The sequence below is a fragment of the Echinops telfairi genome, unplaced genomic scaffold (assembly GCF_000313985.2).
Source record: "Echinops telfairi isolate 266 unplaced genomic scaffold, ASM31398v2 ScPeMD7_655;HRSCAF=1070, whole genome shotgun sequence".
NCBI lineage: Eukaryota > Metazoa > Chordata > Mammalia > Afrosoricida > Tenrecidae > Echinops > Echinops telfairi.
The window spans coordinates 1,185,678-1,192,845 of NW_022104553.1; positions in this window are offsets into that span (position 1 = coordinate 1,185,678).

Here is a 7,168-nt window from a genome sequence, read left to right on the forward strand (position 1 = left end):
GGTTGGGTGACTAACTGAAAGGTCAGCAGTTCAGGCCATCAACCATTCCAAAAGAAAAAGATATGCCCCACCCCACCCCACTCCCTCAAGATTCACAATCTTAGAAACCCTCTATCAGGCCACTACATTGAGTGACAATTGATTTGAGGGCAATGGACGTGGTTTGGGGAGTGCTGTGTGGCACAGAGCCACTGTAGCCAGACTTGATAGCACACAGTCGTGGCAGCAGCATTCTGAGTGAACTATCAACTAATAAGCAGATGGTAAACCACTAATTGTAACCCAACTTCAGCAAAGGGGAGAGACCTGCCTGAATGTAGACCACCAGCAGCTCCATGGGAGACATACTAGGCTTTCTACTCCCATAAACAGTTACAGTCTTGAAAACCTACAGGGGGTCGCTACAAATCAGCATTGACTTGATGGCAGTGAGTTGAGATTGTAGGCAGAAGATTTTAAAATGCACTATAGAAAATGTAAAACAATGTGCAAAAAAAGAGATAGACATAAAACCTGCAAAAGCTGAACCTTGTAAAGCAGAAACCTGCCAGAGGAGGAAAACGCAAATATTTTCCACTTAAATGACAGGAAAGGTGTATGACTTCACCCTGTCAAAGGTAGAAAACTCGAGACCACCCCAAATTAAGCCAACGCTGTTTGAGTTCCTGCTGTCACAGATTTCGCTGTTCCTCGATGGTCATGTCATCCTTGTCTACCTCGGGCCCTTCCCCATTGGGGCCCTGGCCAGCCTGTGCAGCAGGGACATTTGCCACTCAGCAGCCTGTATGTCATTAGACACACAGAACACACTGGTGGTTCTATTTTATTAAAGCAAAATGGAAACAAATGCACTGAAGAGAAAAAGTCAAACAGTAAAAGGAAAGGACCAGAAGGTTCGCTGCGTCGGGCTCTGCACCGATGCCTGAGGTGAACAGTTAAATTGTCTTTCTAAACCATTTCTTTTCTCCCCCCTTTTTGAACGAATTCTATCCAGGCACCCAGCGCAGATTCAGAACTGTTAACCTGTGAAAGGGGAAAAGCGAAAGTCTCCTTGGAAACTGGTGAATGTTCACTGGCTGCTGCCAAGCCGCAGGGGAATGAGGGGAGCATTTCTGAATTGTTCTTGTTGCTCCTCGCTTGATATCTTTGCCTGGGGGCATCTAAGAAGCTTTAGAGAGCTGAGTCCCAAACACACCAATTTTGAGAAGACAGATCTGTGATGGGGTGGCACAACCCCTGTTTCTCCCCCAGTATTTTAAAATGTGTTCATTTGTGTCTGCTGCAAATCGGCCTTTTTCTGTTATACTCAAACAGTGCTCAACTCCTCAGAAATGTTGTTTGTTTTTTTTAATGAAAGAAATAGCACCCATTGATCCAGGCAGTTCCACCTGGGAATCTAGCCAGAAAAAAAATCCGCAAGATAGAAACAAGCTGTATGCATGAAGATAGTCACAGTAGCAGTTTTTACACTCTTTGCTAAAAGAGACAGCAACTTGCAGATACAATCTTAGGGAGATGACTATGTAACTTATGATACATTTAGCTATATAATAGAATATTTTTAAAGATCATTTTATTGGGGGCTCTTACAGCTCTTACAGCAATCCATACATCAATTGTATCAAGCATATTTGTACATACGTTGCCATCATTATTTAATAAACATTTACTTTCTATTTGAGCCCTTGGTATCAGCTCCTCTTTTTCCCTCCCTCTTGCCCCCTCCTCCCCATGTGACCCCTTGATAAATTATATATATTTTTTCATATCTTACACCAACCACTGCCTCCCTTTCCCTGTGGTTTCTGTTTTCGTCCTCCTGGGGGGTGGGTGGGGGTGGTGGTTAAGTGTTTATCATTGCAATCAGTTCCCCTTCCTCCCCTTCTCTCTCCATCTTCCCTCCTGGTATCACTATTCACATTTCTATTCCTGAGGGGTTTACCTGACCGGGATTCCGTGTGTCCTGAGCTCTTAACTGTACCAGTATACACGCTCCAGGATAGCCAGAACTGAAAGACAGGACTGGAGTCATGATAGTGGTGGGTTAGATCCCTGCTCCCCCAGTGCCATCGTCTTCCTCAATCCCCCCCCCACCACCACCACCACCACACACGCACATTATCTTCCACCTCTTCCTTACCCCTTCTTGTATTGGGATGACACACACATCCTTGGGTTTGGCTTGTCCCTGTCTGACTGCCTGTACCTCAGCTCACAAAGTGTGAGATAAGTGGCTTTTCTTCTATACCCACTGTGCTGATTATACTAACCTCCGGGGGCTCATGTTGTACTTCCCCTTTTGGGATTGGGTAACTTTGCTGAGCAAAATTTCTTCGAACTCTTCCCATGAGACAATGTGCTTCCTGCAATCATCAGTGCATTTTAGTGATGGATAGTACTCCATTGTATCTATGTACCAACATTTTCTAATCCACTCATTTATCAATGGAAATTTAGGTTTTTTCCAATTCTTTGCGATTGTAAATTTTGCTGCAAAAAACAAAGCACAGATGACAGGTTGTGGTCTATTTCTTACCTCTCTGGGTACATGCCCAGTAGAGGATTGCTGAGTCATAAGGTAAGTCAATTTCTATTTGCTTTAAATATCGCAAGATGGCTTTCCACAGTGGCTGTACCTATCTGCAAGACCACCAACAGTGGAGGATAGTTCCTATCTCACCACATCCCCTCCAACATTTGTTGCTCTCTAATTTTCTGATTTGGGCTATCCTCAAGGGTGTTAGGTGATAGCTCATGGTTGTTTTAATTTGCATTTCTCTGATAGCTAAGGATTGGGAGCATTTTCTCATATGCTTATTGGCCTTTCGGGTCTCCTCCTTAGTGAAACCTCTTTTCAGGTCTTTTCCCCACTTCCTTAGGAAGTTAACTTTTCTTCTTTTTGCAGGCTAGGAGGGTATTGTAGATTTTAGTAATAAGCCCTTTTGTCTGTTGTGTCATTGCTAAAAATCCTCTCTGTCTGTGGGTTTTCTTGTTACTCTCCTAGGTGAAGTCTTTCAATGCACACAGATGTTTTATCCTTAGTACACCACACTTGATGATTTCAGCTCCACTTGTGGGTGTACCCTTCCCTATTGCAGTAAACCTATGTATTTATGTTTTCCCTGTGCCAAGCTTCTTAGGTTTATCCCAATTCCTTCATTGATGGTCCTGACAATTTGGGATTTTACTTCTAGGTCTGTGATACACCTCGAGTTTGTTCTTGTGCATGGGGTCAAGTAAGGGTCTTGTTTCATTTTTCTACAGGTGGATATCCATTGTTTCCAGTACCACTTGTTAAAGAGGGCATCCAACTCCCATTTGATGCTTTGGGGGCTCTTGTGGAAGATCAATTGTCTATATGCTGATGATCTTATTTCTGGGTTTTCTGTTCTTTTCCATTGGTCTGAGTATCTGTTATTATTCCAATACCATGCTATTTTGACCACTGTGGCTGTGTAGTCGGTGTTAAAGTCAGATAAAGTGAGCCCTCTGACTTTGTTCTTCTTCTTGAGGAGTTCTCTGCTAATTCTGGGATTTTTCTCTCTCCACATGAAATTAGTGGTCAGTTTTTCCAATTCTTTGAAGAAGGTTGTTGTATTTGAATCGAATTTGAATCAAGATAGCATTAAACTTATATAGTGCCTTGGGTAAGATTGAGATCTTTACTATATTGAATCATCCAATCCACAAGCATGGGATATTTTTCCATTTGTGTAGGTCACTTTTGGTTTCCTGTTGTAGGGTCCTGTAGTTTTCCTTGTATACATCTTTTGTTTTCTTGTTAAATATATCCCTAGATATTTCCATTTGTTCTTTCAGCAGGTTGACTTCTGGATGGAATTGTGCTATATGGTGTTCTGATTGTGCTTGGTGAATATTGGTCTTCTGACCAGATTGAGTTGGCAAGGATTTTCCGCACGGATTGGTGCCTTGTGGCATATCCTTTGAGTTTTTCCTTGTCTGGGAAGACTCTTCTCTCACCATCTATTTAATAGTTAGTTTGGCAGGGTGGAGGATTCTTGGGTTAGCATTTTTCTTTCAGCTTTTTGAAGGTGTTAATTCACTCTCGTCTAGTCTTCATGGTATCTGCTAATAGGTCTGACCATATCCTTACTTGAGCACCATTGTATGTGAGCCCCGTTTTTTCTCTTGCTGCTCTTAAAATTTTCTTTTTCCTCAAAGGTGAATAATTTAACTATTATGTATGTTGGTGAGGTCTTCCTGGGTCTTAGTCTAATCAGTGTCCTTTCTGCTTCTTGTATGAATGTCTGATTCTCATTCATTAAAGTGGAGAAGTTTGCTTCCAGTAATTCCCTCACTAATTTAGCTGTGACCTCTTTGTTGTGTCTTGTTCTAGAAGACCAATTATTCAAATATTGTTCCAATTCATAGCATCTGTAATGGTCCTTGGGTTTTCTTCTGCCTCTTTATTTATCTTGTTTGACTGTCCTTATTTGCTGAAGACTGCCTGATTGTCTTTGAGATTCCTGGTATGATTCTCTGCCTCTTCTTATCTGTTGGTGAGGTCCATGATCTTGTGTTTTCCTTCTGTTACCTTATCCGTTAGTTCTTGTATTTCCCTTTGTGCATGGACTTCATCTCCTCTATCATGGATTTCATCTTCTCTATCATTTTGTCCTTATTCGGTGTTGCTTCCCTTATATCCTATATTACTCCAAGCAGCATTCTAAAGATTTCTTTTTGTGGCAGATCAACGTCTGATTCTTCTATGAGTGTCACTAGGTTTATGGCTTCCTCTGCTGTTATGTTTTGTTTTTCTTGTTTTGTTGTTGAGGGGGTTGAGGTATGTTGCTGTCTGTGTGTCATTTGGAAGAACTGGGCACCATATTCCTGGGAGACCGAGGAGCCCTGAGCTCTTTCTCTGTGCGACTGATAAGAATGTTTTCAGGACTACCTGTGGCCTACTACGGTGGTAGGTTTGGACTGCTATGTAGGTGGGGAGCCATGGCAACTCAGTGGTCAGCGGCTCAGGAGGGCCTCAGAGGCCTCAGAGGTAGGTATGCCACTGGGCCACGTTGGGGCAAGCCTGCAGTGGGAGCACAAACCTGGTGTGGACTGTATGGCCACAATTTGCAGCCTTTTAAAGACTCTCTTTGGATCCCAAAACTGGTAGAACCAGTTTTTGGCTTGGGCTGGGACTATCGAGAACCTATGTTAAATTTCTAGGCTGTGTTCTGGGGATTAGAGTTTTGGCTGCCTTGTTATGTTAATGTTATGCTAATGGGCAGAGTTCTGGTAGTTTACATTCAAAGTTACACAAAGAAACACAGCTTGGAATTCAAAGCATTTTGCTGTTTTTTTCCTTTTTATAATGGACTTGTGGGGTGCCCTGGTATCCGGGCTGTGCTGTGCTGTCACTTAGGGAAGAGGGACCAGATTAGGAGAGTGGGTTTGGGGTCAACTCATCTGAATTCTCCCCCAGCTACACTCCTAGCTCTGTCCTGCACAGCACTGAAAGTTGTACTCTGGGACTCTGCATTCTGTCACAGGTAAATATTCCAGTGACTCTTCAATTGCTGAAAATTATTGTCTAGTTATCTATCATTTAGATATCATCATTAGAAATCATATCAATTAGATATGATTATCTATCATATCTAATTATCTACCCATTCTGGCAGGCATGGAGCTGGGGAGAGGGGAAAAGGTGATGGCCCACGTAGTCACTCTCTTCCTGGCTGGCGTGGGGAGCTGCAAAGCCTTAGACTGCAGGAGCAGGGCGCATAGCAGTGAGGGAACTCCAGTGTGAAGTCTTGTGACTAGTTCTTCGAGGCTCTCTGAGAGCCTGGAATTATGACCAATTTTAGACAGCAGCCTGGGGAAATTGCTGTTTGCTGTGGGTCTCGGATCATGGGCATAGGAAGGGATGTCAGATGCCATTCTGCTGCCCCTGGTGAGGGGTTATTGGAGCCCAAGGGTAGGCACAGTGATCTTACACCATTTCAACAAGTTCTCAAATCACTTCAAGGGTGAAAATCACAGGGGGATGTCTGACCCTGACCCTAGTACATTGAACCTATTTTTAGCACCCAGCCTCCCAACATTCACCTACTTACCTCTTAATTTTCTGTTCTAACAACAGGAGTGCCAGGCGGGTGGTTTTACATGGACACCATCTTAACTCCCTTCCATCCCACAATCTAATATTTTAACATCGACAAAATAACAAACTAACACTTGTGTCAACACAGAAGGATGCATCTCACAATCTTAGGTTTTAAAATAAGGCAAAATTATTAATATGGCAAGTGAAAAAAATGAATGGGACGAAGGGCTCACCAGAAATGCACAATATGATTGATGTTAGTGGTTGTGTCAGGTTGGAAGGTTTAAGGATAATTTCCCTCTGTGTTATTTTATTGGGATCCCTGGTGGTGGAGTGGCTATGTATTCAACTATGATCCTCGTGGTTGATAGTTTGAAACCACCAGCAGCTCCACAGGAGAAAGGCTGGGCTTTATACTTCCATAAACATTTGTAGTCTTCAAAAATCCACAGGGAGGTCACTGTGAATCAGCATTGGCTTGATAGCAGTGAGTTTGTTTGTTTTTTAGTTTAGCAACCTATTTGTTTTGTGACTTCAAAAATAAATTATTAAATGAAGGTCTCATGTCGATGTTTTATTCCCCCTTAAATTAAACTTCTTAAATATGGACCTGCTGTGCAGTGAATTACTTAATTTGGTTCTTCCAGCCATTTTCTTTGTAACTCCCACCAAATGACTTGTTCCAGAAGGGTATTGAAGGAAATTGCTGGTAGGATTAGATGCGTCAGTAGTGAGTGATTGTGAATGTGATTGTGATTGAACTTTCAAGCCACAAGGGGATTGACCAGTTTGCCATCCTGCTGGATTTAAAAGGAACTGTCTCAGAAGCAAGAGGGAAGAGTCAGGAGTGAAGCCAGTTCTTTGGACCCTGAGATCTCTGCTCATTGAACACCCTAAATCCAAAAAAGAATGTTAAGGCATTAGAGAGCCATTAATACATAAGAGGAATGGCAGCAACAGAACCAAGAGCCAGAGCAGGAGACACAGCAATAGTCCTTCTGGCTCGCTGGTCCATAGAGATTCATAGAGGGAGTAAAACTGAGCACCTTTGGGCAAGAGGCTTACCTCTAGAGTAAGTTGCCTCCAGAAACCTAATTAGGG